The sequence below is a fragment of the Dipodomys merriami genome, unplaced genomic scaffold (genome assembly GCF_024711535.1).
Source record: "Dipodomys merriami isolate MVZ:Mamm:240054 unplaced genomic scaffold, mDipMer1.0.p SCAF_1, whole genome shotgun sequence".
Classification (NCBI taxonomy): domain Eukaryota; kingdom Metazoa; phylum Chordata; class Mammalia; order Rodentia; family Heteromyidae; genus Dipodomys; species Dipodomys merriami.
In genome coordinates, this window is record NW_027202270.1 from 56,205,697 (window position 1) to 56,228,399 (window position 22,703).

At 39.6% G+C, this 22,703-nt stretch overlaps 1 protein-coding gene across 6 annotated transcripts in view; it reads left to right on the forward strand.

Annotated features, from left to right (window-relative positions):
- Nucleotides 1-22,703, forward strand: part of Acvr1 (activin A receptor type 1) — a 122,560-nt gene that overhangs the window by 29,475 nt on the left and 70,382 nt on the right. For 2 of the 6 annotated variants that reach the window (XM_070022826.1, XM_070022861.1), the window contains exon 2: nt 20,647-20,829. The gene's annotated coding sequence lies outside the window, so the exon portion shown is untranslated. Of the gene's footprint in view, nt 1-6,782; nt 6,845-7,365; nt 7,414-11,472; nt 11,526-20,646; nt 20,830-22,703 lie in introns of those variants that run through there. The other 4 variants (XM_070022844.1, XM_070022854.1, XM_070022835.1 and 1 more) reach the window with 4 other exon arrangements.

Consider the following 22,703-nt stretch of genomic DNA (forward strand, 5'->3'; position numbering starts at 1 on the left):
GGCTTGAGACTAAACAGAACATTATGGTGGAGTGGGGTCAGTGTAGAACAGAGCTATTCACCTATGGCAGCCAGGAAGCATCAAGAGGGACAGAGGGGCAAGCCCCCAGTAACCTTCCTCCAATCAGGTCCTGTTTTTGAGTCTCTACCACCTCCCAATAATTAAAACCAATTATATATTCATTATTAATAGTTGAATAGGTCAGAGCCATGTACTCCAATCACCTCAATGATTAGCTCTACCAGCTGGCACCAAACCTTTTAACATAATATCCTTTTGAGAAACATGAAATATGCAAACCATAACAAGCTCACATTCACAGATTCCAGGGTTATAGGCTATATATAAAAATATATAAATAATTGTGTGTGTGTATACATGTGTATGCATGTATGTGCATGAGTTGGTCCTGTGCACTATCCCTGAGCTTTTGTGCTCAAGTTCTACCACTTGAGCCACACCTCCACACCCAGCTTTTTTTGGTGATTAATTGGAGGTCAGGGTCTCATAGACTTTCTTGCCTGGGCTGGCTTTGAACTGAGATCCTCAGTTCTTAGTTTCCTGAGTAGCTGAGATTACAGGTATGAGTCAGTGGTGCCCGGCATATAGACATATTTTTGGGTGCTGCTGAACAGCCCACTATATCATCTTAGCCAGCAGTTATCACTTATTTCCTTATTAACCTCTTGACACTGCTGTTATGTCTATACAATTTAGTTGGACCCACCATTTCTATGCTACTGTTTTTGGATAAAATTTGCCTCTTTGGACAGTATAAGCCACGGGCCTTATGCCATTTGGGCTGGTAAAACATGTTTTAGGTTGGGTAATTTGTAAGTAGAAACTTGGTCACATTTCTATTGTAACCACAGTGCTATTATAACTATGGTACCTAAAAAGGCCTATGGCAGATGCTGAGTGCTTTCTGGTTGAAGGTGTGAATGGATGTGGAGAGGAAAGGCAGTGAACTTTATGGGGTTCAGAACACACTCTGAACTCTGTACTCTGTAGTTTATTTCTAGCCTGGCCTTTGTGGAGGGTCAGGCAGTTGGTTAGAAGGTAGATCTGTCTACATTTTTGAGCACGAATTATAAGCCTGCCCTGTGCCAGCTACTGACAATAAGATAGTACAAAATATATTCTCCAATGTCTTCTTGAGTTTTGTATTGGGTTTTCTTTAAATTTAAATTACAAGGACACATCCCTAGACTAGTTTCTGCCATAGCCAAGTGATCTCCAGATTTAGGTATTTAGGTTAGATTTTTAACCAATAAGTCAAATTCATTCCTGAGAACTTTGTTCTATTTTACTGTCTTTGAGAAGCAGCTTGGTAAGTCTGGTCATTTAATTATACATTTAATTGCCCTGTCTAAGCAGTCTTGGTGGCCATCTGTGCTGCTTTTTTGCTCTGTCCAAGTTAGTCATGGCACGTTCCCTCACCCCGCCATCCCCATCCCGTGCTCATAGAACTTTAAATAAAAGAATGAATGTAAAAGTTGGAAATCTCTGATTGTTTTCAGGAAGAGGGGTTGAGAGTGAGTTGGTCTTCTTCCCTCCCTCCCTTCTTACTGCAGTTTAGAGCCTGTGTGTTGCATTGTTTTCTCCCCTTAGCACCAAACGGAGATCTTATTTACTATCAATTTTAACTTTCTTTTGTTTTGATCTTTGGGGATTAGAAGCCAAGGATGTATAAGGGAGGAGCAAGAAACAGGACTTGCCAGGGCACTGAGTAAACTGGTGTGTACATTTAATGTTTTGTCATGCATGGCTGGTTGTGCTGAATTTCTTGGGGGAATGGCCTGCAGTTCTGTTACCGACAGGAAAACAGGAATTGTGGTTCTGCTGGGACCACAGCCAGGAGGTATTTATAGTCTGTAGTGAATGGGCTGCGATCCCACTCTGGTTCTGGATACACCTCCTGTCTGAAAGTCCCCAGTGTTCTTGAACTGGACCCTGCCCTTTCTGGCCAGACAGTAGTTAATGATAAAGTAGATGGCTGCCGGATGCGGCACGTGATAGCCTTGGCGGCTCACAGCCTGCAGGTGCTTGTGCTTTGGCTGACCTGAGCACATAGGCAAGATCATTTGTCCCTCTCCTGTTTTGCTCCTGACTGTGTTGGTTTCCTGGTTTTTCCTGGAGCTAGTTTTGTTGACATGGAGTGGATGGGCCATTCACTCACCAAAGTTCACTTATGTGTCAGGTTAAGATTTACAACACTGAGGGAAAACACAGATCATGAATTTAGCTTTCTCATCCTCTGGAATTCAGATCTGACAGCTAGACATGCCTTAGGGCACAAATCAGGTGACTTGGAACATTTCAGTTCAGGCTAAGTATAAGGACTGGAAGGAAAAGGTGAAAGTCAGTTCTCACAGACAGTAACAAAATTTGAAAAATGTTCTTGCTTATTGGCAAAGTTTAACATATACATATACATACACACTGACATACGTACATGCACATATATACACACAGATACACATGTACATGTGTGTGATCTTGATGTGTTTTTAGAATGCAGTGAGGTTTTATCTGTTTAGTTTTCATTTCAGGGATGGAGAACTCAAGTTGTACCAGCTTTGATAAAAGTGAGAACTGACTGGCTGCCTTTCTGTGGAGTCTTTGGTAGGGTAAGTTTCAGATCTGAATTGATCTAGGCCTTAAACAGTGTCCCTTGGACTCTCCTATTTTTATTTTATTTTCCCCTCCTATTATTAGGTAGGTTCTTCCTTCATGATGGCAAAATTCCTGTGCCATATTCCTTTACATTCAAGTATAACAATAAAGTGAAACTTTTCTTTTTAGTAAAATCTTAAGAGTCGTCGCTAATTTGAAGAGTTCACATCCCACTCCCAAATTGAATACCATGTTCTGATTAGTTGGGTCACTCCATGTTTAGCTCTACTGGACTCAGAATAGCAGAGTGTGTATACCAGATTGAAGGGTTGTAACTGTCAAGTGGTTTATGGCAGTGGAAAAACTGGAAAGGAAAAGAGTTCTACAAAATGATTTCATAAAGCATGTTGGTGCCCTTCTTCAGCATGAAAGAGCACTGTTCTGTTCTCTTGAATCACTTAGATTTTGCTTAGTTTTTAAGAGGTGGTAAAGTTCTTGGTATATTTTCTGGACAAGTCCATCTTCCTTCAGAAGCAGGGAGCCAGGGCTGATGCCCCCGAGATGTTCATTGCTGGTGATCAAATTGCAGAAGGCTGTAAGGGAAGCTATGCTTGGTAGCTCAATGGTGTGACATTAGCTCAGTTAGCTTTCACCATGTGCCATTCCATCAAGAATTATAGCTGCATGTCTCTTCTCCATTATGTTTTGTTTGTCTCCAGAAACACGTGTTCTCATTTCTCTCTGGCCATTCTGATTCATTTTGGGTGACTGTCTTGTCAGCTTGGGGCTGGGGAGAGGGGAAGACAGGCTGCGTTTTGGCCACATTTCAAGCCTGGTGCAGCATCCTGCAGCCAGCACCATAAGCTGTATAATTTGTCCATGGAGGCCTATGCATTATAGAAATGAAAATTCCTTGCCTGACAGCACTCATTGCTTAGCATGCAGCAATTTGGCTGTCAGAAACAGCTGGCCCTGCAGGGTGGGACAATAGAAAGGGAGACCAGAGAGAGGCCAGTGCTTTCTCAAGTCTCCCACTGTGAGAGGATCAGGTTACTGAGACTGTCATTAACAACTGACTGCTGGGGGCTCACAGGCACAGCTTCAAGGGAGCAGGAGTCTGTGGCTCAGACACTTAGTGATTTTCTCCCATTTTTGCTGAGTGGAATAAAAAATTAAAAATAAACTGCTAACCTTTGCTGACACTCAGATGTTCAGTTCTGCTGTGTCTTCAGCTGGGTAGGGTGCATTTCTGGGGGAAGAGTAGGTACTGGGACATTGTAGGGGTGTGGGGCAGGATGGGTGGCTGGGTACCTACATGTTGGATGTCTATAGGTTCTACTTACCTAGAATCAATGCTGAAAGGACTATCATGAAGGACTCTCTGAGACCTGGTCAGGCATGAAGCAGAGACTGGCGTGTTCCTGACCAGTTAGGGTGAGGTGAGGGATGGAGGAGCTGTGTGGCTCATAGAAAAGTGGCTCTTAGGTTCCAGTCTCCCGTATGGCTGGCTGTGCACTTTCCTGTATTGATTCCATGACTCACAGAGCATGATCTAAGCAGAAAGCACTCTTTAGCTCCAGAGGAGACAGCTGTCTGTTACAGGAAGACATAGTTTCTGGGCTGACTGGTACCAGATTTTTTTCCTATTTATTTATACTCTAGTGATGTACTTACTATGAATGTCTTGTGAAGGCTCTTAATTTTTTTTTTCCTCTTGAGAAAACAGTGCTTCAAAAAAAATCTTTTCATTATTATTCTTGACTTTTATTTCACAACTGGATTTCTGAGTGAGTAAAATAGTTAATTAAAAAAAATAAATTTCTTTTGTTATTGTTAAAGAGCTTCATGTCAAGGTATCCAAGGCCTGGCTGCAGTGTAAAGCCAGGCAATGGCAAGTCTTGTGCTGATTTGAAGCCAACAGGGTTTTAGAGGTACTGGATGGCTTGAACTAAGGTCACCTGTTGGAATTGATGGGTGTTCAATGTGACTGGAACTGTATTGCCCCCCCCCCCCCCCCCCCCCCGCTCCCCTTTTCCCTCTCTGTCTGTTTCCGTTTTACATGGTAGAGGCTGGAGTTCCCAGATGTTGTTTGGATTAAAGAGCATGTGTGGGGAGGGGGGGAAAAAGCTTTCTTAATGATAATAACAGAGTCAGACTGGCTGGTTCTGTACTGACAGGAAAATGGAGAGATAAAAACTCCATTAATGGTGTGTGCACTGCCTAAGTAGCCAATAAAACAATGCTGTCCTCCCTGGAAGCCAGTCCCAGCCTGGCAGTGCCCAGTGCCAACTGCAGGAGACAGCAGCTGCTGCAGAGGGGCCAAAGAGTTCTGAGACAAGAGACCAGCTCAGTGATTGGCTGGGGGGGGGGGGGGGGAGTCTTTGTTCTCTTCCTCTGCCTTCACCTGCTGTCCTGGTCTTCTCTCCTCCTTCACTTGCCCCCCCCCCATCTCCTATTCATTTTCTAAGATGAGCCCCCTTTTATGCTGGCTGTTCCACAATTCCAGCCATATCTGATTAAAACTTAATGATTATTCACAGAATGAAGTTGGCTGGTAGTTTCCAAGCCCACTTATTTGGGTTAGTGAGTTTGTGACCATGGGGAAAAATTGTTTTTATTTTGTGCCAATACTGGGTTTTGAGGTCAGAGCCTGGGCACTGTCCCTGAGTTTTTTTGTTCAAGGTTGTTGCTTTGCCACTTGAGCCATAGCTCCACTTCCAGCTTTTTGGTAGTTAACTAGAGATAAGAGTGACATAGACTTCCCTGACTGGACTGGCTTTGAAGTGTGATCTTCAGCTCTCAGCCTCCTGAGTAGCTAGAATTACAGGTATAAGCCACCAATGCCCAGCTGGAAATGTTAATTTATATGAAATGTTTCCATGGTTATAGTCCCCAAAGTGTGTTAGTTATCACAGACATGATACTGAGTCCTTCCCTGACAATTTTGGATCTTCATATTTAAAAACATAGTTCAAAAAGGGTCTCATTTTGGAAGAGATCATTGGAGAATGGCAAAGGTTGTTTTAGTCAGCATGCATTCTGAGAGTCTTGCCTGAGCTCTTTCTCTCATTGGAGCTTTCCTAGTAGGTCCTCCTCTATGTCATGTTCTGTGTTACTTTAGAACTTACTGCCCCCTGGTAATGCAAGCCCTTAGGGCCAAAGAAGGGAAGGAAAGAAGTTACTATTAAGGTAGAATAAAAATCATCCCTGTACTGTGGGGGAGGGACATACAAAGCAACAAAGAGATAATCTTATAAATGCGTTAGAAACACATGCATGAAAGAAAAAAACATTAAAATACATATCTAAGGGTTCATTTTCCTGATCACATTATCTGACCTTTTCCGCTTGACTCATACATATACTAGATATTGCAAATAAGGGAAACCATGGGACCTATGTTTCTTTGGGCCTGGCTTACTTCACTTAATATAATTTTTTTCAAGTTTTTCCATTTCCTAACAAATGGGGCAATGCCATTCTTTCTGATGGAGGCATAGAATTCCATTGTGTATATATACCACATTTTCTTGATCCATTCATCTACTGAGGGGCATCTGGGTTGGTTCCATATCTTAGCTATGGTAAATAATGCTGCAATAAGGGGGGGGGGAAGGGGGGGAAGGAGAAGGATTGGGATTGGGGGGGAGGGGGGAGGCTGGGAAGGGATGTGAAGGGTAAACAAAGGAGGAGGCTGCAATGCTTGGTACGAAATGTACGCATTATCCTGCCCATGTAATTGTAACCCCTCTGTACAGTATGTTCACAAATAAAATAAAATTAAAAAAAAATCATCCCTGTACATTTAAAAGAGAAGGGAGCTAGTTCTGTCTGTCTTGCCTCTGAGCTTAAAGTTGTTTATTTGCCTGCCTGTATGCCTGCCTCCTTGCTTCCCTTCCTCCCGATACTGAGGATCAAAATCAGAACCTGGCACACACTAGGTAAGCAAGCACTCTATCATTGAGCCGCACTGCCAACCCCACTACTTTGACTTTTATTCACAATGCACAAGGGATCAAGGGTAGACAGTTGAGTGTTGATTTTTGTACCATTTTGTAGACTGTAGACTTTACATATATTAGGAAGTTGGTATCAATATCCTCATTTTACAGACAAAAGGAACAAAGCCTGAGGGATTAACTCAAGTTTGTTTCTCTTGTTCATAGGTTCAGTTGGAAGAAGACAAACACTGTGAGCCTACAGACTGCATTTATGAAACGTAATTCAGGTGGACATCTATTGAAAAGAGGCTGTCCCTCCTCTAGACTTTCGGACTATTTGTGGTGTGGACTATAGGGTACACAACTACATTGGTTGATTAATTGATTTTGATTGATTGGGATTCACAGCCCTAGCTCCCAGATATTACTTTCAAACCTGAAAGTCTCCGTGGTGGAGGAAACAGATTTGTTTACTTTTTCTTATCACACTTGTGAGGGCTCAGCTTGTGTCAGGTACTGTCTGGCTGGAGCTGGGACTCAGAACTGAAGAGCATCAAGCCTTTCTGTTATCTGAGGGTAGTGATCGATTCCTAATGTGCAAAGCTAGGGATGGGGAAAGCATAGACACTACCCAAACATCCAGGAGAAGTGAGGTTTTAGAAGGAAAAATAAAAGTTTTACCTCCCCGAATGGAGGACTTGGAATAGAAGGAAGGCCTTGGGTTAGATGTGTTAAGAGGAGCAATAGGGAATGGTTTCAAGTATAACCTGTTTTCCTTTTTGGAACTCCATGTAGGTATGGGCTTTGTGTTCAAACTCATAATCCTTCTTTGGCTCTCAAGAGTTGGTAGTAACAGGTGTGTATCCCCAGACCCAGATTTCAGTTGCATTTTTATTATATGCAAATAGTTTTTTTTACTCCCTTGGAATGCTGTATGAAAATATCATGAGTCTAGGTAACTTATAAAGGCAAAAGGACAGTTTTTACATGTCTGGAGGTTGGGAAGTCTTAAGAATAAGGTATTTACTCATAGTAACTTCTTGCTGAGTCCTCAAGTGATAGAAGAGGTGTGTGAAGAATGAGACTGGTATCTGTGACTGGTATCTGTGAATTCCTATTATTTTTATGAGAGTCTTGGTTCCTCTACTGTTGTTGCTTTTGAAGTGTAATAAACTGAACAATCGGGAACTACTCAGTTATCTCTAGAGAGAGATAACATTGTCACCTATGGAAGCTTTTTCTAGCTTTGGCACGGCCCTACTTCTGTGGGGTAGTCACATTTTCTGGCCTCTTTAAAAAAAAAAAAAAGTAACCTTGCCTCTCATACTTGTCTTTGCCAAAAGTACTAGGAGTTGTCTAACTCAGAAGTAGAAGTGGTTTTGTGTGTTTGTATACGAGTGTGTGTGTGTGTGTGTGTGTGTGTGTGTGAGAGAGAGAGAGAGAGAGAGAGAGAGAGAGACAGACAGACAGACAGACAGACAGACAGAGACAGAGACAGACAGAGACAGAGAGATGAGGATAGTCCATCTAAAAAAACCAAAACTTAAAATAGTTTCATACCCAGGGCAGAATGTACTCTAGTCATACCCTCTTCCACTCTACTATATTCCTTACTCTTTTTATTTTTCTTCCTTAGAAACAGAGTCTCACTCCTCTGTACGGCATTCTCACAATTAAAAAAAAAAAAAAAAAAGAAACAGAATCTCACTATGTAGCTTAGTCCAGCCTTGAACTCACTACCAGTGCTGGGATTACAAGTATGAAGGGCTTGCCATCACACTTGTTTTGTATACCATTCTTCATGTAGAAGAATCCATTTTTCAAAGTAGAAAACAATGGGAAGGTATCCTCATGGTTTTGTTAAACCAGTCTAAATCTGGTGATAAGTTCAAAGTGACTGAGTTGAATTTATGCTAGTGTGTGTTATCTTAAAATAAGCCTAATTGTCTAGCAGTGTTTTTGACAGAATCAAAAATACTGTTCATGAAACAACTGAACACATTTTAAAGTTGTTTTCTAAAAGTCCCTCCCCAAATGCTTAATGCTTTCAAAGTTAAAATAATAGACGCTAGCCTTTTCTTTCTTCTCTGACAGCTTGAGAAAATAAGCCATTTAAAAACTTACAGAAGATTATCATCTCCCTCTGGGCCTTAAATATAAAAAAGCAAAGTCAGGGAGACAAATGGGTTTAGTGACCTGGAACTTGGTTGAGTTTTTCCTAGAATTGTTGACAGTGTGAATGGTAAACATGGGCAGTCACTAGTGTTCTTATTTCCTTTTTATACTCCTTGTGCTTTCATGTTGTGTTGTCTAGTTGAAACAGTTATGAGTATATTGCGTGTTTATTACTGTGTCTGTCTTTGTGACATGCAACTTCTGGTTACCTAGAGAGCTACCACCCTTTTTAGAATTATATATGGCATAAAGTTTACACATACCTCATATATATATTTATATGCAGAGGTACAAACGCTATTTTGTCCTTTGTGCATATGTCTAGGGGTGGTGTGTGTGTGTGTGTGTGTGTGTGTGTGTGTGTGTGTGTGTGTGTGTGTGTGTGTGATTACTGGGGCTTCAACTCAGGCCTTGTCCCTTAGATTACGCATTCAAGGCTAACACTCTTGCCATTTGAGTCAAGCTTTACTTCTGGATCTTTGCTGGATAATTGGAGATGAAGTCTCAATGAACTTTCCTGCCAGGGTTGGCTTGGAACCATAGTCCTCAGATGTCAGCCTCTTGAGTAGCTACAATTATGGACATGAGCCACTAGCACTTGGCTTAAGTTTTTGACTTTTAAAAATTGCTCGTACGAATAGAGCACTTTAAAAATAATAGTGGAGCTAAGAATTCAGTGAACAATTGATTTCAGGGTAGAGGTGTAGCTCAGTGCTGAAGCATTTGCCTTGGGGTTGATCTCAGCATAAACAAACAACAGGAATCCAAAGAATGAATTAATTTCACATTAGAACTTCTGGCCCAGTTGGGAATTTGGGGTATTGACGGTACATATAGATGCTTTGTATTAATTGTTGAGTAAATTGCCTCTTGAGAGTTGCAATATCACAAATGATCAAAAAGCTAATGTTTCAACTTGTGCGGATGTAAATTAATCACAGGTGTGGAATCTCCAGGCTTGTGATGAAAAGGCCGCTAACAACCAACCTCAGGCAAGTTTCATTTTAGAGAATTAGTCTATCAAAAAAAAAAATCTGGGTGCAAAACTATATGCTCTAATTAGAAGTAACCAAAAAATCAAGAGGCTGTTATTCTGTTAGTGGACTGAATACTTAATAACACAAGAGATATAAGTATGGAAAATATCTATGCTTTGTGATTGCTCACAAAGAATTACTTGAGTTAAGGAATCCTGAGGTTCACATATTATAGATAATGTGAATCTTGATAACAGCCTGTGATTCTGGAAGCAAGTCTAGCTCCACCCTCTCATCCACGTCACTCCCACTCAGAAGTGTACTTGGAACTCAAAGATCAGGACTCCAGAGGGTACTCCCTCAGTTCTAGGCAGATCGGTTTTAGTTCTGACTCTTCACTTGATGTAATTCTTCCTGTTTCTTGGTTTTCCCTTTTATTTTCTTCACATACTCCTGTTTTTTTTTTTTTTTTTGTTAGATGTATTTCCATATTAATTTATCAGTCTGAGCTTGGGGGTGGTGATTGGCACAGCATACACTCCAGAGAGGAATGCAGTTCAGAGTATAATAGTTATAATAGTGTATGTTAGTAGCTTTCCGATGTGACAAAATATCTGAGATAACGAATTTTAAAGGAGAAAAGTGTACTTTGGATCATGAGTTCAGAGGTTTCGACCCATCGTTGTCTGGTCCCATTGCTTTGGTCCTCTGGTGTCATGGTGCATTGAGGTGGGAGCCCATGGCAAAGCAAGTCATCTCATGGCTACAGGAAAAGAGAGATGAGGGAGTCAGTGTCCCAGTATCCTCTTCAAAGGCACTCCCTCAGTGACTTGCCTTCCTTCTACTATGCTGCACCTATTTAAGATTCCTCCACCTCCTAGTAGTGCCATAGGCTGGTGACAGAACACTGGCACAAACGTTGTGAGGACGCTTCCAACCCGTAGCATGGTGGAAGGAAGAGCTTTCCAATTGCAGCCCTTTAAGTCACTTTGACTTCCAGTATCTAGGATGCCAGCAAGTGAGAGCCTACCTGCAGGAATTGTGTAGGTACATGGCTCCACGTGAACAGCTTAGAAATAATTTTCTGGGGAAAAAAACATATCAAACATTTTTCTTGTAAGAAGACTGATCTCCTTTTTCACTGACAACATCTTAGTTTCCAGCAATAGAACATTGTATTGTTAGCATTTCAGTTCATTTTTCAGTTCTGTTTTCAGTTCATTTTTTAGTTCTCTCTCTCTCTCCTTTCTGTAAAATTAAAAAAAAAGAGGATTATGTTAGAAGTGCTAGAGTATGTTTGTATTAATTGAAATATGGTAGATTCAAACTCAAATAATGTAATTCCTTAGAAAGGCAAGGTCAAAGATAAACAAAATGAACACCAGGAAACAGGTACTTAAAGGGGGCATAATAGGGTCATGGGGAGAGGGGCAGATGAATAAATAGAAGTAGGGGGAATGCAATCAAGAATTCCATGTATATCCTATGAAATTAAGAAAAGTTAGAAAAGGGGTGGGTTGGGAGGGAGTGTAAGGATGTTGAAAGGAGTGGCATTGATCTGTATTCATATACTGCTTTGTAAAATGGCAACTTCTTTATACAACTATTTAAGGAAGATAAAAATACTAAAAAAAAAGTACTAGAGTAAATACTACCTCCTTCCAGGGTAAATCAGTAGGAAGCTGTGGTTGAATATATATGTTAATTTGAACATTATCTTTTTGTATAAAATGAGTAACACTTGTAAATTTCTATCTCTTTAGGGTTTAAGGAAGAGATACTTAAAAACTGAGACAAGACTTAAAAGTAGATTCTGGTATGCTTACCTTTTCTAACAAAATTATTTATATCTATTGTTCGTATTTCCTTGGAGGGTCCTTTTTTTCTTTTTCTTTGAATCCATTACCAAGGTATATCCATTCATTCATCAACACTTATTAAGGATCTACTATTGTAAAACTATCTCTGATACTTTGGAGTAAAAAAAATACTTGTTTTCTTTGAGCAGTCCATAGACTAGGGAAATAAGAGTGTACATTTTGTATATTGAAATGTGCTCATGGTGCTCAAGCTGGAAGCAGAGGTATTTGTCAGATTGTTGGACAAGAGACATTTTGGGTGGACATATGCAAAGATTAAAGTGAACAAGCTCAAAGTGTCTTTAGAGAACTGTAAGGTGTGGTTAGGGAGATGGCGCAGGTGGAATCAATAAGTGCAATGGTAAGCTTAGCACAAGTGGCAGAGCACTAGCCATGAGTGGATAAAGCCAAATGAGAGCACAAGGCCCTGACTTTAGTCCCCAGTATCAACACAACAAAACAAAAAGTAGTAAGTAGATGAATCTGTTTTCTTATCAGGACACATGCAGGTTGTTTTATTTTAAGATAGCAGTGTAGATCTGGCAACTGTTTACAAAATGTACAGTTAATCCGATATAATTATGGAGAACTGGTATACACATATGCATACCATAGAAGCAAGAAAACAAAGTAATTCAAAACGTGATTCACATTTCCTTTTATTTTTAAATATCTGTATAAGAATTGGTGGCACTTTTTATTCCTGCTTTGAAACCTAGGGTAGAAACTTAGCACTGTACTGATAAGAGTTTTCTGTGCTGGTAGCTGGTAGCTGGTAGCTGGTAGCTGGTAGCTTATGCCTGCAATCCTATCTACTTAGGAGACTGAGATCAGAGATTAGAGGCTTGGAGCTAATGTGGTGGGGGTGGGGAGTCCTTGAAACTAGCTCCAATTAAATAGCAGAAATGCTGGAATGGAGGCATGGCTCAAGTGGTAGAATGTCTACTGTGAACAAACGCATCTAGTGAGATCACAGGGCCCTGAGTTGAAGCCTCAGTACCAAGAATGCACACACGTGCACATTTTCTTTATCATGTTTATGCATTTGCTTGTCTTTGTTTTTTTCTTTTTGGGAATTTTAAGCATAATTTATTCTATAGGTATTTAAATCAGGCTGAACTCTGTGTTAGACCAGGATTGGATATGGAGCATGATGATGGAAACAGAGGTCTTACTTTCGAGGTGTCTTTATGGAAGCTTTGCTAACATATCCGTATGTGCAGTACATAGGTACAATGAAACAAAGTGCCAGACATCCTATTAGAGAACCAGAAAATCTGGTCCTGGCCCAGTGGGTGGCATCCCTGTGAACTCTTGTAAAGGTGTCCAAGATCCTGAGCTGATGAAAGGCTGTATGGTATTATATGTGAAGGTAATCATCAAGGATTACCACATTCTAGTGAGACAGCAGGTAAAACATGGATGCCTTGTGGTCACAGGGAGGGCTGAGGTGTTGCAGGGATGGTGTGTCCACACATGAAAGCTGAACCCAACAGACTGAGAAGGATGAGCTAATTACCATTCATGTCTGATTCTGTTTAGGGGTGGCAGGCTGGGAGAATGGAAGAATGGCAGATTTCTCCTTCTTTTACTAGATGTTCTTAAACCTTCTCCACTCAAGGTGATCTGATTCTCCCCTCAGAGCCTTTGTGAGATTATAGAGACACCAGGGATGAAGCCATGTGGGCTTATGCCGAGAGGATGTCATGGAACTCAGTTCTCACCCAGATATTGACCAGACACCATGCATCAACCATAGACTTCTTAACTACTTAAGGGCTGATGGAATTGAACAAACAAAACACAAAAAAACTGGAAAAGCAAAAACAGTAAAGGTATAAAGTTGGAAAATAATAGGGAAAATGTGACGAACCCATTGGGCTTTCTTTTTTAAATATATATACTATATATCTATATATATTTTGTTGGTTGTGGGGCTTGAACTCTGGGCCTGGGCATTATCGCTGAGGTCTTCAGCTCAAGGCAAGTGCTCTACCAATTGACCCACAGTGCCACTTCTGGTTTTCTGGTGGTTAATTGGAGATAAGAGTCTCAGGGACTTTGCTGCCTGGGCTGGCTTTGAACTGTGATCCTCAGATCTCAGCCTTCACAGTAGCTAGTATTACAGGCCTGAGCCACTGGCACCTGGCTAACAAATACATCTCAACTAATACATCTTGAGTCATTCTTTCCAACATGCTCACCCATTCCTCACAACTCATTCCTTCCCTATTCTTAATTTTGTAGATATACATTGAGTTTTTTACTACATTCCTCCATCCCTGCTTTTCTCCATCAGCTTCTTTTTTTGAGCTACCAACAGGCTTAGAGAAAGCCTTACTATTGAATTGGTAGTGTCAGTTGGCTAAAAAAATTGTGTCTGTTTCTTTCCCAAATTGGTTATACACCAATATTGGACACAGGGAGGGGGGAAGGGAGAGAGAGAGACTGAGAGAGAAAGAGAGAGAGGAGAGAAAGGAATGTTTTATGGGCCATCTATACAAGAGTAGTGTTTGTATGTGTGTGTGTGTCTTTCTACCTTTTGTGGAATCTACTCTTTTATGAGGGCATACCTCATACCTAGTGGGGAAATGAGAAAGGGGGAGTTATATTCAGTGTAGCCTTTGCAGTTGGTGTCTTACAGCTACAAGTGGAAGAATATGGTCTCTGAGTATGGTCCTGCTTGGTTCTTTTCAGGCTTTCCTGTGGAGCACTTCAAAATACTTAATGAGGGGCTGGGCATGTGGCTCAGTGGTAGAGTGCTCGCCTTGCATGCATGAGGCCATGGGTTTGATTCCTTAGCACTACATAAGCAGAAAAATCCAGAAGTGGTGTACAGCTCAAGTGTTAGAGTACTAGCCTTGAGCTAAAGAGCTGAGGGCCTGTGCCCAGGCCCAGAGTTCAGGCCCCAAGACACACACACACACACACACACACACACACACACACACACACACACACACACACACACACACACACACACACACACACACACACACACACACACACACACACACACCAGAGTTCAGGCCCCAAGACACACACACACACACACACACACACACACACACACACACACACACACACACACACACACACACACACACACACACACACACACACACACACACAAAAATCTTAGTGATTATAGTTTTTAGACCAGCATTGTCACACCCAACCCATCTGTGATCTTAGTTACTGGGAGGCACAGACAGGAGGATTGAGTTCAAGACCAGCCCTGGTACCATTTGTGAGACTCTGTTTTAAAACCAAAATAAAGATAATAAGGGTAGGGACATAATTTAAGTGGTAGAGTAGGAGACAAGGCCTTGGGTTCAATCCCTAGGGCCCTCCACCTCAAAGTAATTTTTATGAATCAGAATGCCAGATTGTATCCATATGATTTCAACCTCCATCATTTTCTGCATCTTCCCTTTTTTACTCCTTCATGTGGAGTTTATAATAATTGTCTTTATTAGCACCCACTATACACATTTTACTTCACACGTGGCCACTTTGTAGGGAAATTACAATGCCCGTTTTGCCTGTGGGGACTGTTGCAAGGACAGTTGGCTCAGGCTGTGTGACTATTGGATGGCAGGGCTAGGATTCAACTCAGCACCTGGGACTCTCTTGTCTACTGTAGCTTGCTGCCTTTGTTCCCTCAAGTCTTACCCTTGATCCTCTCACTTTATTTGTCTGGCACAAATAAACGAGTCTTTGGTTGGACAAATGAAAGAGATTTTGATGGAGCGCCAAACCACTTCAGTGGAGGGTTTTGAGGTTACGGAGTATAAGCAGGTTATCTTCAGAAGTGTAGTCTGGTACTTAATTATGCTCAGTAATTAAGTAATCCACAGTTGGTCCCTCTCCTCTCAGCCAAATTATATGTTAAATTCTGAAGGGGAAAGGCACTCTGATAGTTGTGCCTTCAATCCTGTTGCTGGGGCTAAAATATTAGGGATGTCTACATTGTATCTTCTCTTTGGTTGATCTTCAGGCCAGGAGAGAGATTTTCATGAAAAAAAACCCTGGAATGTGTATTCTTTCTCATTTCCTCCACTTACTTCTTTAAAAATCTAGTGAGCCGATCCCCACTCAGTCTCTACAAGTTTACCTGGAGAAAGAGGAGTGCTCCTGTGGTAGGATTCTTTTCCAGGATTTCTTGGGAGATGTACTGTGTGTATTTTCCTAAACCTTAAGAAAAATCAGTTATCAGCCAAGTGGAAAAAAAAATATAATTCTCTTTCCACAGTTAAAACAGTCCACATAGAAACATTAGTAGATAAAAGGAATCCCCTGATATCAAGGTGAAGGCAAGAACAGGAAAAGGTGACACTGGCATTGAAGGATAAGGTTGACAGTTTTTGAAGCCCGGGCAGGATAGACTTGGTCACCATTGCTTGTAGTAGTTGCTGTGTTGTAAAGATCTGCTGCTACCAGTGAGTTACCCTCGAAAATAAAAGTAAGTTTCTATATATAGCATACAGTATACAAATCCTGTGTGTGATGTTGCAAAAAAAAAAATTCTAGAAAGTAAGTTTTTAAATTGGAAGCCTCAACAGTGATTCTGTGTTCTATGAATATTGCTTATGGATTTGAACGTAGATGATGACAGAGGTCAACAAAGTTTCCCTAGTAAAAATTCTAGGCTTTGCAAGCCATATGGACTGGTACAACCATCATCTCTTGCCACTTCACCGTGAAAGCATCTGTAGACTAAATGGAAAATGAACAAGTGTGCCTGTTCCAATAAGACTTTTATTTATAAAAACAGACTGTGGGCTGGATTTTGCCTGATATTGGATTACTATCCAATAATGTTTGCTGGCATTTTCTAGATTTTAGTATTTGCTACAGGCCACAATTCTTTGTAAACAACACTGAGCCTCCTATTTCTCACTTAGCAATGTTTTTGTATAACCATATAATAAACAAAGTTTACAAGTAATTTGGTCATTGTTGCCTTTCATTTGAATTTTTGAGACAGGGGCTCACAGTTCTGTTTCCAAGGCTACCCTCAAGCTTCTGCTCAAGCAGCCCTCATGTCTCAGCCCCCCAAGTAGCTTGGACTACGATGGCTCAGTCACTGTTTGGATGTATTAAGAATTTTGGGGAATCCTAGAGAAATTCCTGGAAATTCCCATTTTCCATCCTCAAATTGAATACTGACATTTGTTGAGAATTTGGAAACTCCTAGAGTCAAGGAGTTACTTGTCTTCCATACTTCACTTCCTGATTCACTTTGTATCTATCTTACCCCTTCTGCTCTGTCATGTGCTCTGGAACTATAGTGTTTGGGGCAGGTTCCCCCTACCAGGACTTCGAGATTGAAATCTTGGGAACTAACAAGACCCCTTTGACTTTCTCCAGAATTACAAGTGGGTCAGACACCCCCCCCCCCGCCGTTGTACCCCCACATATTCAAGCTCCTGGAGTAGATTATTCTTGAAGAATATGTAGTGTTCACATGCCTGCTTATACCAGTGTTATTTTTTTTCTTTTCTTTTCTGTGATACTGGAGATCAAGCCCAGGGCCTGTCATATTCTAGGCAAGCACTCTATTGTTGAATTACATCCCCAGTTTCCCTATTGCTTTAAAGCCAGCTAAAGAGAATGTTTGTACTGTCATACAAATGGTTTATGTTTTTATTTGGGATTGGTGTGTTTAAACTTTATCTGCTGTAATGCTTTAACACTTTAGTTATCCTAAAAGGTAGACAAGGAAAAGGAACTAAGAATACCTAATATGAGCATTCAGTTCAGTGCTTACTGCCAAGAGATTTAGCATGGTTGTCATTAATGGCAGAGTCTTAGAGTCAAAAAAATATGAATTGATTTTTGGTTTTGTCATATTAAAAAATTGTGACTTTGGCTACTGTTACTTAAACCAATGTGAAGAAGATTTTCTTATATATAAAAGGTGATAGTATTTTATTTCTATTTTGTTGTTGTTAGGATTAAATCAACACAAATAATGTGGTTAGCACAGTATTAGAACTGTATGATCATTAGTAATAATTAAAGATAGAAGAATTTATTCTATTTCATGGAATAGGAAACTAAAATTGATATTGAATGATTTTTGTCTGGTTAGAAGACTCTGTTTAGCTGACTCCTAAGTCCATGTTCTTACTACCATATCCCATTTTTTTCCCAAGTAATTATGGTTTATAGTAATTCCACAAAAAAGAACACCATGGTTGTTTGGGGGATGGGGCTGGTTGGATGGCTTGCGAAGATATGGGATGGGTCTTAGAAGGTAGAAATGTTTTGGAAGACACAAGCTTTAGAGCTGATAATGAAAAAGTTGCGAAGACTTGTTTGTGTTTTTTTCCCCTCTCATTGCTTAGTTGCTTTGTTGACTGCCAAGAACTTGTTTGATTTAAGTACTTTTTCTGTTTGCCGATTTAGAGCCCATCACATTACAAGGATTTAAAAATTGCTATGTTTGTTCTTTTAAGCTGGATTAAAGATAAATGTACCACTAAGTTTAATGCCTAAAATTGGAGATGGAAAGTTGAATTAGGTTTTTCTCCTTCACAGCTATCTTCCACGGAACCCCTTTACAGGAATGTGATTTTGACTTTTATAGCTCAGATTTTTACACAGCTCAATTATCTGCCAGTAATTAAAACTCCATAGCCAGAAATATGTTGGCTAAATTTTTGGAAAAAAACCTTAGGTCAACAAAACTCTAGCGCCAACTGGTTATATAGATATTTAACTGTATAAATATCTGTGAGTTTCCTTTCCCCTTCTCTCTCCCCTTCCCCTTCCTCTTCCTTTTCCCTTTTCCTTTCCCTTTCCCTCTCCTTTTCTTCCCTTTCTTCCTTTTTAGGAGGCCTCTTTTCATATTTTAAGTCACTCTTACAATTTTTTCCCCTTTCTTCTTGACTCTTACGATTTTTGAACAACATTTTCTACTACCTTTCAGGTCTGCTGAGCTTGCTCATTGATGAATGGTATTTGTGAGGAAATGGTTTCATACTAGAACATCAGGTTTTACTTAATATCATTCTTTTCTAGCTTGTAGGACACCACAGTTTTGACTTCAGAGAGAGCCCAATGCATTTGGAAGCAAATTTTAAATTTCATTTACTTTCAAGATTTGATTTTTGGACAGTAACACTCAGGTAATAGTATATATTAGTTACCATGAAAGAGGGATGGAACAGATGAATAATACGTGATCCTCACCCAGTTTTAGGACAAACCCAGCTCATGGAGGAGAACCTAAATTCCACAGGGAGTCCTACTGATTGTAAATGATAGAGAATGAGAAAGATCTGGGAAATTCAAGAATATTTCAAGAAGGAAGATCAGAGGCAGGAGAACCTGAAGTGGGGATATGATTGGCTTCCCTCTCCTGAAGGATAGGAGGAGTTTCATATAGTAAAGATGACAGGGGTGAGGGAATAGTTTGGAAAAACAGATTGGGGTATAGTTCAGCTTTGGGCATTTGGTTAGGAAGACTGCATTCAGTCCTCAGCACTTCAAATAAAACAACAACAACAAAAAACAATTCAATCTGACTTCTAAATAGAGTAAGAAAAAAAGAAAAAACACATGACTGCATTTAAGCATTTTCTTGTATGTCTGAAACTCCCACAGATAAAGCACCTCTGACTTTTGCCTACTCCTTTATGCTTCTTAAAATGAAGTTTATTGATAAAAGAACAATTTTAGTGTGAACAATTTTAGTGTGAACCCAAGCAATCCTGGCCCCCAGGAACTTAGGAAATGCCAAACATCTTAAAAAATACCAATATTGAAAATAGTTAATGTCAGAAATTCAGTGCTTTGTGGGTGCTGCTTGGGGAAGAATGTTCTTAACGATATTCTCTTTGGGAATGTATTTTTATTCTACCTTTGTTCAGTGATTTCAGAAAATGACAAACTTCATGTTGACCTCTCTACAGGGAGATCTTTTTATTGTGTCTTATTTTTAGTGCCTTTTTTGTGTCTAGATTCTCTTTTCAATAGCTCATGAGCCTTACTTTAGACTGAAGGGAGGAATGGTTTGATAGTATCTGCAAAACCTTTCCCTTGAATTCCAAGGTGGTTGGGGAGATTGTCTTTTCCACATAATTATTTAGGAATGCTGTCTTGTAGAGTTGTTTTCTGCTTAGATTTACTTAGGTGAAAGTTTTCTTGGCAAAATGTTGCTTGAGGTTAAAAAACAACAAAGGAGCTGTTTTCCAAAGAGTGGTATCTAGTGCTTTGTGTTACTAATAATTTCAATGGGAAAGTTTGGTTCTAATAAAAATTTCCTCTTCCTTTGGCAAATGTTGATGTTTTTCAAGTCTCCCTAAAGGAAAAGGGAGGTTGGATGGCTTTTTGTTTTTTGTTAGTTATCTAGAACACCCCTTCCCTTCCGCTTTGTTCCCCACCATTGTTTTATATGCCTTTGAACTGGACTGTCTACAACTGTGAATTTTGTTCGAAAATGGGCCAAAATCAGATATTTCACTGGTTACTCCAGAGATGATTATTCTTATACTGGTGAATGTTTCTAAAAGGGATCTGGAAAGGGAAAGGAACTTTTTATTTATTTAGTTTTTTTAATTTTAATTTTATTGTAAAGATGATGTACAGAGGAGTTACAGTTACCTGTCAGATAATGAGTACATTTCTTTTTGAAGTGTTACCCCCTCTCTCATTTCTTCCCACTTTTTCCCCCTCCCAGCCCTTATTCTCTGCAAGTTGTGTAGTTCATTTCCAATATAGTGTCTAGTAAGTATCACTATTGAATTGGTTCACCTTTTGGAGAGAACATTATTATTGTAGCATTTGTACTGCTAAGATCTTTTTTCTAATGGTGTAAGAGTAAATGGACTTCAAAGGAACTTCTAAAGTTTAGTTGTTTGTGTAACTTATAAAAATAATATAAAAATTATATAGACTAATGTGGACCTAGGTGTTTTCAAACATGTCCATCCTTCATTTGTAAATCAGTTTTAATTTCATGGATCAAAATGAAAAGGCTGTGAAGTGTGTACTTCCTTTACCCAGTACAGTTACAATTGCAGACATATCTTGGGCTTATTTGATTTTCTTTCTTCTTTCCCTCTCCAGCCCTGAGTGCTTGTGAGCATTGTACTGCTGTAGCCAGATTTCTGGAGAGCTCAGCGTTCCTGAAGATTCCAGGAGCACCTCTTCCACTGTCTAAGTCTCCCAGTGAACAGAGTGAGTGCAGTTCTGACCTGGGGCATGCCGCTGAAGGAGTGTGGGCCTTGGTGACCTGGAGCCAGCTTTAAGGTAGCCCAGTGAACTTTCCCTAAGATTTCTTTCAGCAGTGTTATTTCCAGAGCTGGCAGTTCAGCCATTTCAACAAATCACCTCTTTTAATGCTCTTTGGCAGAGATCAAGTCTACAGAGTAAATTCTTTACCACAAATGATTATTTTGTTACTGTATATGAATCCAATATAAGAATTTCCGAACAGCCTACTAGTTTTCAGTTTTTATACTGACTGAATGGTAGACTTTTTGAGTGGTAGATCTGCATAGTTTTTCTATAATTTGAGCCAAGCTCAACTACTACCAGCATTTTCTTGCATATAAAATGCTTCTCATATTCTTTATTCCCTTAGGGCCACATATTTATTTTTTTCTTTTTCATCTTTGTCACATGAACCCTTAGTGTAAGGACATTTTTATATATAAGATGTGATATTAATTATGTTTGAAAATTGATACATCATGATTACATATTTTGTTTTACAACATGCTTCTCTCTTCCACTTGATATATTTTGGACAATTTTCCTTCAAGCAGAACTTAATTTTAGTCTTAATGCCAGCTTTGTGCTTCTTATGTGATTGTAACAAAATAACCAGTCCCCTAATGAGAAGTTAAACCTATTATTTAAAGGGGAGAAAACAAGGTCATGACTGTGGCATTGGGCTTTTAGTTATTGAATATCTGAGTTTATATTTTCCAGGTTGATGATGGGCTGCTTTGGGCTGGTATCAGTTGTGTCAAATTTTCATTTTCTGGAGGTCATGTTTACTAAATAAGCATAGTTGTTAGTTCTTGCCTCCATCTGAGGTTTTGAGTTATTTTTCTTGTTCATGGAAGGTAGTGTGAGTTTAAATTAGTTTTAAGAGGATGTAATGGATAACAGGGATGGCATTAAGAAACTGACTTGCATTTTGTATATTTTATTTATTTGAGTTGAGGAGAAAGAGATGATGGTTGTAGTTAATCACTAACTTTGTTATTCTTAATTATGAAGCAGGGTTAAAATTACTCAGCTCAATTGTTGTTTAGTGTGGCCGACAGTGTGATAATCACTAGAAGAGTTTTTTAGGCATCGTGGTTGGGAATGAATATCTGTATTTTTGTTATGAATATTCTGTTATGAATATTGTATTTTTGTATGAATATTTATTTTAGAGAGGTAATACAATCAGTGTATACAGATTGAAAAGATACACAAAGAATATGGGGTGAAAAATAAGTCTACTTCCTCTTCCTGTTCCCCAAATACCCAGTTACCTTCTCAGGTAACCACTGTTAGCATTTCTCTATGAATATTCCAGAGCGTATATAATAAACAAGTACAGAACCTATAAGCTGTTCATTTTTTTTACTCAAATGGTAACAGAATGTAAATGTTGCATCTTGTTTTCATTGAAATGATATTACTTTCAAGTTCTGTATGAGTGTTATATATTCATATTTAGTGGATGCCCACTCTTCTGCTATAACAAGGTACTGTGATTTACTTAAATAGTACTACATTGGTGACCATATAGATTGTTTCCAGTTTTTATTGTCGTGAACAAAACTGCTTCGACTTCACTCAAACATAAGTGAGTGTCTTATCTGTAGGATCCATTTCTTGTTGAACTGCTGGGTCACAGAACATGTACATTTTAATTTTGGTAGAAATTCATTGGAAAAGTGCTATGTTCGTAGAGCTTAAAAGGTGTTGGATTTCACTGACCAAGAATGTAAACACTGTTTCCTCACAGTGTCAGTCATCGTGTAGTGGCCAAACCAGAGGTCTTTCTCTTTGCCACACAGATAGGTGAACAATGCCAGTTTTATTGTAGCTTTTATTTCCATTTATGTTATTTTAATTGATATTGAACATATGCAAGACTAAAAGCCATTGACAATTCTAGT